The sequence below is a fragment of the Pyrus communis genome, chromosome 13 (assembly GCF_041283825.1).
Source record: "Pyrus communis isolate YQ-2024b chromosome 13, ASM4128382v1, whole genome shotgun sequence".
NCBI lineage: Eukaryota > Viridiplantae > Streptophyta > Magnoliopsida > Rosales > Rosaceae > Pyrus > Pyrus communis.
This window is the reverse complement of record NC_142577.1, coordinates 23,825,517-23,835,362: the sequence shown is the minus strand read 5'-3', so window position 1 is coordinate 23,835,362 and position 9,846 is coordinate 23,825,517. Positions and strand designations below refer to the sequence as shown.

Below are 9,846 nucleotides of genomic sequence, written 5' to 3'. Positions count from 1 at the left end.
AACATGAAAAAAAAAAAGAAACCCAATTTTTAAAATCTATGGCATGTAAACACGTTTGCGAAGCTAGAAACAATATAGCTTCATCAAGAAGAAATCCATGTTGACGAGGTATTACGTATCGGCCAGCTCAAAGGTGTGGTATAAATTCTATGGACAATTATTACTATAGGGAGACAAATTTTCTTAATACAACATCTAAAATAATAGTAACTTATTATAATATGGAGTTTATTCTTATACATAATCTGTCCAAATTGGGACAAAAAACTTTTATAGCTATAGGGAGGTTGTTCCTATATTTAACATTATTTAACACACCCCGACCAGAGTCCAGGCATGCTGGCCGTCACCCGAAGGTGATGTAACCAAAATGGAAAGTGAAGCATAAAAATATGGGTAAATTAAAACCAAAGCTAACATTTATTTAATTTAAAGTAGAGAGTGCGCAGTAGTGGGAAGAACCCATAAAACACAAGTGTTTAGAGCATAGATGACATAAAAATGTGCAGTCAAAACTAGTTAAAGTGCTTAATACACAACCGGGAAAACTCCTACATTTATTTAAGGGTATGTTAGAACCGCCGGATATTCCTCGTATGCCACAGAGTAATCAGCTAGCTAGGACCTATAGAGGCGAAAAATAAAAGGGTGAGTGGGCAAAAACAAAGGTTTATAAAACACATTTATTTTCTGAACATACTAACCCCTCATCGTAAAACATGTATAGTTTCTAGAAAATCATACTACATATAAGTATGAAATCAAGTGCAAATCAACAATAAATCCATAATTACGCCAATCATAATATCTCAACAGTAGTATAAGTAAAATCAGGTGCTCATCAATCTATGTTGACACACGAGTTCATGCAGAGGATTTCTGGCATGAACAAGACCGGGTGTAATCATAATATATGCTATAGTGCTACAATCACGTGAAAACTAGCGTTATTCGCAGTCACATACAAGTCGGAGTTGCCTATTGCAACTTGTACAACAGGACTGGCACCTACTTGGATTCAAGGTGAGCATGCGGTACAGATGTGAACATACACGTGAAAGACTGACCCTGACCCTGGGTGAGCATTAACACCAGGTGCAACAATGTATGATGAGCAGGTAAAATGTATATGAACATGCCACGACAGTATATAAATCTCAACCATGTAATAATATTTCTAAAATTAAATAAAACATGGCATGATAAGCATAAATCAATACAAAAGCACATACGGAAACTATAAAACTTATATATATATATATATATATATATATATATATATATATATAAACAAATGCCTACTCACTGATACGTCAATGGGTCGTAGCCTCCTAGCCTTGTTTGTCCTCGTACCTCCTCGGGGTAAGTCTCACCTATATGTGAAATAACTTTACTAATTAATTAATTAGGACCTACACAAAAAGGCTAGGAAAATCCCTCATAGTTAGCTCAAACGAAGGGTTTAAATATACGAAAACGTTCTACATGAAGTCACGGACCCGTACACGTTGGCTGAAGGCCGGACACGCCCTCATGCGCTGCCTAACCCACGACCACATAAGCTCCCACGCGCAGGCCACATGATGACAGACCCAGGGAATATTCCATCAGACTTGACAGAATATTCCGCTAACGGTAACGGCGTTAGTTCATAGTGTTACCTGACGGCGTCAAAATATTCCTTTAACTTTGACGGAATGTTCTCCTTCTTCTTGGATGGTCCTCCGATGTCTGGCGACGCCGGCGTCACCGTTTGGTTCGTCGAATTCTAGAAAAAGTCACTAGTTTCTAGACAAATTTCAAATCTTCATATCTTCCTCATTTCTCAACCATTTTCCATGTACTTTATATGGAAATGAAGTTGGGGAGGAGGAGAACAAGATTGTACCTCTTAAAAGTCCAAAAGGTGGACATAAATAGATCAAAATAGACTCGATAGCCTCGGACCCAAACTCGTCGTCTCAAAACTGTGTGTTTTCCTCGTCGGCTACACTTCAAAACTAAGCTAATGGCCTAGGGGAGTTGCCTAGATGCTTCCAAAACTCCCAAAATCTTGTAACTCGAACAGAAAAATGTCAGGGAAAACTCTACCCAAGTCGGAGCTTCGAGTTAGACACTCAAAACTTGTCCATTTCGTGATCGGTTTGTACGGTTGGGTTCGCGAGAATGAGAAGAGCATGATGATGGTGGTTTGAGTCTTGATCTGTGAAGTTTTGAAGGTGATCCTTGTTGTTCTAGAGAAAAGAAAGTTACGGGTAAGGATAGAAGAAGAAGAATAAGAAGAGAGAAAGAGAAGACAATTTCTGATTAAGCAGGCAGGAGAGATGTTTGATTGGGTGAAAAAGTGTGGGAAAAGAAATAATTGGTGGTGAGGTATGGATCACGGGACAGATTTTAAAGAGAAAAAGGGATAGAATTTGTACAATTCCAAATTACACAAAATCTATCCCCTTATCAAAAATAGTGTTTCTAACACTGGATAATTTACACACTCGTGTACAATTTTACCTGTTGTTAACACACTTTAACTAAACGTAATTTGTTCGTTACAAATCCAATTCAGATCTAACTTGCGCTCATGCGATCGTAACAACGAGTACTATTTAATTATGATAACGAGAAAAATAAATTAAAAGCCAAATAATTACGTCCACGTTAGGTTCCACTTTTGCTAAAAAAAGGCATAAACGTCAATTTACACACTTAGAGAGAAAATTACATAAAAAATTTAAGGATGGGTCATCATATTATTTGTTTTATTATACTCATGTATTATATATAAATATCACACACGCAAGCTACTATGAAAGATCTAGTAAGATTGAAGAACCTCACATTGATCGAAAATTATTTAAATGTATTTAAGATTTGGTATTTGTTGGAGGGAGAAACAAGTGCGAAGAGATTATAATAAGCATGCAAGACAAACCCTGACGACATAAAATTCTTCGTCAGATAAAATCTTTGCCTTTTTTATTTATTTTCAGTGTCAAAAGGTGACTAGTTCGAGGATCTCAACTTTGAAAGGTTTTTCAATGTAATCGGCACATAAGGTGATACATCACGTGTTATTATATAAATAATGAGATTTATGTGTTAAAAAATTAAGAATTTAAAAAATAAAATTTTCCATCATTTATATAAAAACACGTAATATATTATCCGTGTTCCCGTAACTATGAAAAATTTCTCCCCAACCTCTCCATGAGTCAACATTACCGAGTTTAGAGTCTATGATGTCAAATTGTCAATCATGTTTTAAATTTTAATCCACCCTGTAATCAACGGAGAGAATACTTTAATAGAAAAATGTGGTACACTTTGCCTCTAAGTCAGTTATAAGAAAAATTAATGAAAAAATATTGAAAACTTTAAGTTTTAATCAAAATGATAAAAATGTGTTGTAAATGAATAATATCATGAGTGACTTTTTAGAGTAAAAATGTTATTTTTCATTAAAATGAACAGTACTGAAAATGTTTCGTTAAAACTCCCTAAGTCATATGGATAATTCATTTTTGGGTTTTTATTATAAACTAAGATTATCTCCACTTCTCTTTCTATCTCCTTCCATTCCCTCCTCTCACATTCTCTATTTTGTCTTTCTCTTTCTATGTAAAATTAATATAATATGTTGACGTGGCTGAACCGTGACTGTTCTAATAGAAGGGGAGAGAAGTGAAGAGAAAAAAAGAGAGGAGAAAATCCTACTCCTTTTATTATAGGTGTAGTTGATTTCTCTGTTCATGGCGAAGCTTTCTTTGTTTATTGTTAATTTTTGTTTCTTTGTTGTTATTTTAGAATTTAAAATTAACTGATTTTTTTATTTTCAATTCACGTGACGATATTTTATAAGACTTGTGGGACTTTGATATACGTCACATCAGGACATATATAGATTTATGACAAAATGACCATATGAATTTGTGACACTTATTTTTATAGACTTCATTGATCAATTTTTAATTTCAAGAATCATCTGGATGAAATTGATCAATTTGTGATAAAAACTCTTCATTTTATTTCTTTTATATTGTAGTGTCGGTCGATGATTTGAGGGATGCTTCTTATCCTACGTCTTGATGTAGATTCCTACAAGACTACAATAGAATTTTTATCTACAAGATTGGAAATAATATATCAAATTTGTTAGGTAGAGGTTTTCGTACGTCTGTTTTCATCTTTGCACACCTGCGTACTCTTAGTTAATTTTATACTTTTCATGTTTCGGTGTTTTTCAAAATAGGCTATGAGGTTTCTAGTTTCCCACATTGCTTCCTAAAATTTTGAAATTATAGCAATTTTACTTTTTGTCTAATGAATTATTGGAATTATAGTTAAATTGATTACATAGTCAAAGTGAGCATGAAACCTTTAACTAGGTTGATATTTACGCCACATTTACATCATATTAACTAGAAAGCTCATCAATTTAATGAATAATTAGACATTCAAATATACAAATTGTGTTAATTGATACAAATTTTTAAAACCTTAGGGGCAATGTGAGAAAATTTAAACCTATGACTCATTTTAAAAATCACCTCAAACATTGAATTGTAAAATGTAGTTAACCCTTAATTTTATATGAATCAAAGAGAAATCAAATGACCTAAATATATGTGTGTAGAAATATTAAAAAATTGCAAAAATCATATCATAAAAGTTAAAACGCTTGTGTTGACCCATGAAATTTGGCAAGCACAAAACGATGAAATTAAGCCCAAGCATATCGTTTATCAGGCCTAATGTTTTGGGTTGGAGAGAAACCATTGTTAATTACCGACTCTAATTAAACAGAAGGCTCACTCAGCAAGCATACTACCATGTCACAGTAATAGTGATTGCAAATTAACCATATATAAGTACGCAACGTATACATGCAACATTGTTGGGGAACTCACCAATTCTGAAATGGTAAGGGTATGGTTACAAAGAAAACGAAATCTATAACTCACCTCTATTAGGTTAACTTTATAGGTATATACACATCTGAAGGCGAATATATCCATTGTATCTAAGATATTTCTATTAAAAATAACAACCAGTCTTGAAAAGCAACCTCGCCCGCTCCATCAAAATTAAAAAGTAATTTAATGGATATATGCTACATATGGTTCACAATCTTAGTAATAGCAAATACTAGTTACGTGACTCATATATGTGGGTGTTATGTTGATTTTATCTATGTAAAAACCGATAGATATCGTGCATGCATGTTGGAAGTTGAACTGAATAAAAATGTAGAATATATGGTGTATTGGAGTAGAAGGAAGAGGCCGTGACAAGTGACAAGGTGGTGCAGCTAGCAGTTGAGTGTGTGGATGTAAGGTTCTCCGTCCTAAAAGATTCGAATTTCAGAGAGAGAGAGAGAGAGATGCTTAATAAAAAAATGTACAACTGAAAGAGAAGATGGATGTCTCCTACTAAGATCATCGGATTAAGTGATTTGAACTTATGAAATTTCATCAAACGACAAAAAATTATTATAGCTTTTAAGAGGTCAAAATAGGTGGGCCGTTAGATGAAATTTCAAAGATCCGGATCACTTGATCCGGTGACCTTAATGGATGAGATCCGGAGATGATCTCTTCTCCAACTGAAAGAGATCAAGTATGTGAGACGGATGCATATGGTCCAAGAGTGAGGAGCAGTACTACAGCTATAGTACATATATGGGGTCTGAAGACTGGAGGGTGGCTGGGGTCAATTATATATAGGGCATAGCTGGACTAGCTTGTATGGAGAAAACAAAGGAACCTTTCCTGCAGGTTTTGGTTGCCAGAAACCAGAAAGGAATCTATGCATCGATCAAAGAATGCAGTGAACTCTGGTCTGTGGACTCTGTAGATAGGAAGAAAGAGATGAATTATTATGCAGCTAGCAGATGAAAGGTGATATTAGAGGAAAGAGAAGGCCTATAAATATATATATATATATATATATATGTATGTATGTATGTATGTATGTATGTATGTATGTATGTATATCGTTATTTGCGTCTTGGTGGTGATGAGTTGATCAAAGACAAAGGGACCGACTGATACTAGCTAGTAATGGAGTACCGCTTCTCTTCGAATCTAAAAAAAAGCTGAGCTTAAGAATTAAATAATTCGGACCATTAAAATTTGATTCAACGGTTACAAACATGAGATCCCTCTAAAAGTTATAATAATTGTAGCTGTTAAATCAAATTTTAACGGCCCAGATCATTTGATCTTTACAGTTTTTTTTTATCCGGAGAAGATCTGTCCTCCTAGCACTGCAGGCAATATGACGAGGACCCTTTAACTCGGTTGAAAATTCTATCATTCTATAGTGTATGACATGCATCATTTGAATGAGGCGTTCAATGTGCAGCTAAAGATTCAACACTCCTGTTTATACCTAATCCTATGTGAATACGTGTCCAATTTTTTATTTTTTTATTTTTTTAATTAAAATTTGGATACGTATCCATACAGGATTGGATATAAACAGGGCTGCTGAATTGTTCAGCAGCAAGTCTTGTTCAAAAGTAAATTCAGCATTACTCTTTATTTACCGTCTCTGTATATCTTTTCCTTTGTGTTTCAGACGTTTCTCTGCATAAATGGAATCTCTGTCAATCTGTCCCTTTCTCTTTTCCTGTCCCCCAGCACTTGTTTTCTTCCATTTTGCATCTTTTCCCACTCCTCAATTACTAATACTTCCTCTCCACTGCTCACTGTATTTTATACACATCATTTAAATATATTTGTGAGTCGATATTACATTATGTATTTTACTCCATTTGTAATTATAATTGACTTATTATTTTGATAGAATTTTGATGTTTTGGACATAAAGCAATGCAGTTGATGAATTTTAGAGTAATTCTAACTGGAGTAGATTTGTGATTTTTTCAGAATGATTGTATACAAATTTCAGATTTTAAGTTCAAGCTGTTTGACTGAAGAAATAAGTGTTAACCGTTCAGTTCTTCCAGATTAACCTTTATAGACGTTTTGAGCATTTTGAAAGTCAAAATGACATATTTTGAGGAAGGTTCCGTTTGAGGATTTAAAGAAGAAGTGCCAAGCTTTAAAAAGAGACAAAAGTGTGATTTTCTCTACAATCCGAATTTGACATTGAATAAAAAAATCATTATTTATTATTTTAATTAGATTTCCATATTTATTAGACGACTTTGTTTATGTAGGACAAGGAATAAGAAACTATAAATATAGTGTAGCCGTGTATTAGAGTTATCTGCGCACTATTTTAGAGAACTTGGCTAGGCTTTGGAGATTGCTTTTTTGAGACAAGGTGTTTTCAATCCTTTTTTTCTTCTTAATAATAATGTCTTTGGGTTTAATTATGAATATGTGTTACTAACTTTCGTTGTTAGGGCAAGATTATGAACTTCAGTATGAATATATAGTCTTTATTGAATTACTTCTGATATTATGCATTTAAAAAAAAAGTTGCTGAACTGGGTGGGTATGTAAAAGATGTGGGGAATGTTGGGGTGAACCATAAAAGTTTTGGGTGAAGCCGGATCTAGATGTTGGCTGGGTAAGCGTCCTATAGTAAGAGAAGTATGGCTTCTTGTGATTGATAATTGTAATTCACTTAAGGCGAATCCCGCTCTTAAGGGTTGCATTGTTTTTCAAAAAGCTTTCACAAAGTTTTATGAGTCTTGCATGTTTATATTTGATCTGAATATCACAGATAGGTTGCATGTTAGATATACATTTTTACTTGAATATCATGAGGATAATATGCATAAGGAAAACCTAACCTTCAAAGTTGCATATGTACTTCATAAGTAATTGGTAAAACTACATAAGACTATTAAGGTGACGGCAAAACTCTAGTGTCTTTAAAACTTGATTTTTCAAAACTATGGTTTTACATTATTCTCTACTTTTGCCGATTTTTATACTTGCTTTTTACTTAATTCCTTTCATTATTTAAATTCACATTTTCAATTCTACTTCTAAACTTTGTTTTCAATAATTAATTAAGAATAAGTTTTAAATATAAATTAGTTTGATAATTCTTGTGGAGAACGGCATAGCATAAGCTGCTATACAATGATAACCTTATTTATCTTGCAAGTATTTTAGGTGTATTTAATCTTTTCACAAAAATGATAAAAATCCTATCATTATTCACCGTACATCATGCATTTATTTTAATTTCTTTGTAACTAGACCTAAATTAACTTCGAAAGTAGTTTCAGCTTCAAAAACTCTCAAACTTAGACGCATAATCCAACATTCAAACCTGTTCCTAAGCTTAGAGACTCCCTCCAATTTCCAATTTAGTTTATATGATCATATGTTGGGTTATGTGACATTGTGTGGCTCTCCAAACTACAACTAGACATGGATACGAATAAAGGTCCATTGGGCTTGCCCACCCTTTGATGAGTTCATTTGTTGTTCTTCCTACTTAATTTTGATGAGTTAAAAAAAAATGGTTTTTCTAACATAACCTAATTTACAAGTTTCATATCACACCTAAAATTCTTTAGATAGTTGACTCTACTAGCGGGAGAAGATCATAAAAATGTAAGAGGAGTCGATCGAAGAATGTTGCATTGTTGTCAGCTATATATATTTTAGTGTTATAAACTTCTTATTTAAGTGTGATCATGCAAATTCTGGATTAGATTTGATTCTAGTTATTCTTCTCTATTAGGACTTGTATTCCTTGGAGGAGAAGGATTTCTTCTCTCTTTCTTTCTTATTACTATAAATAAAGGTACTGCATAGGGGGAATAACAACATCCTCTACACAACCATACAAACACATCTCTCTCTATATTCTCTTTATGCTGCCGGCCCCCTATCCCCTGTCAGTTAAATATAGGCCACAACACGTTATCAACACTCCTACAATTACGCTTAGGAATCTGATGTAAAAAATTATTCGTCTTCAATCAGGGGAGTATTACATTTCAATTATTTTTAATTGATTAAATTTTGATTTTATTGATTCAATTTCAATTTTTTGTGTTGAGCGTGATACAAGCTTTGGAGATGGAAAGCCCAAATCGAAGAAATTTTTTTTTGCATCAAACCAATTAATCAATATCATCACACAATCAGGTTCTTTCAAAACAATGGTTTTTATCTCGATATTTTTGCAGCCCTGATAGCATGAACATTCACCATAATGCATGACCCAACTTTACGTTTTCCGAATTTTAGATTCTACTTAAATTATGTATGCATTATATCCATAATTGTTGAATTATCTGAATTGAAATTGCCATGAATTGCATCATATATCTACTCATGCATTGAATTATATGAATATACATGCAATTGAATTGAATTTAACTATTTTTTTTAGGTTCTTCGAACCTAAACCCTCGAGCAAGCCGAGACCATAGAGCCCCCTTAGACTCTAAACCCAGAATGCGACGCCATCATCAGCGTCACCACTGATTTTCTGACAAAAGTATGGCCTGCAGTCATTCCCAGCCACCACGGCTGCCATTCTTGATGACCTGAAATCGTCTCTGTCAAAATCATGGCCAAGATTTTTCGTAATCTCATCGAAGTTTGAAACCCCTAACTCGAACACGAAGGTTTCTTGGTTCGTCGACGTCGAGATTCCACTCTCCGTCATTTGGGAAGAGGTTCTACGATGAACCATAACCAAAGATTGCCGCCAGAAGCGATGGGTCCAGTGTTCTTCTTCAGCGAGCACACCGAGCACACGATTGAGACGTTTTTCTGGTCCAAGACCCAGCCCTTCTGGGCTTTGGTTCTTCTCGGCCCAACCAAAAACCTAGACTTAGTTTTTAGGCTTGCATGTAGTAGCCCACTGCAACCCTCTCCTTTCGGCCCACTCGCGACACTAGCTTAAATG

At 34.2% G+C, this 9,846-nt stretch overlaps 1 long non-coding RNA gene across 1 annotated transcript; it reads right to left on the bottom strand.

Moving 5' to 3' along the window:
- Positions 1-391: 391 nt before the first annotated feature.
- On the bottom strand, positions 392-2,354 carry LOC148691977 (uncharacterized). The gene is made up of 2 exons (XR_015954729.1): positions 1,307-2,354; positions 392-625 (listed from the first exon to the last, which is right to left on the bottom strand). It is a non-coding gene; the product is annotated as an uncharacterized LOC148691977 (long non-coding RNA).
- Positions 2,355-9,846: the final 7,492 nt, after the last annotated feature.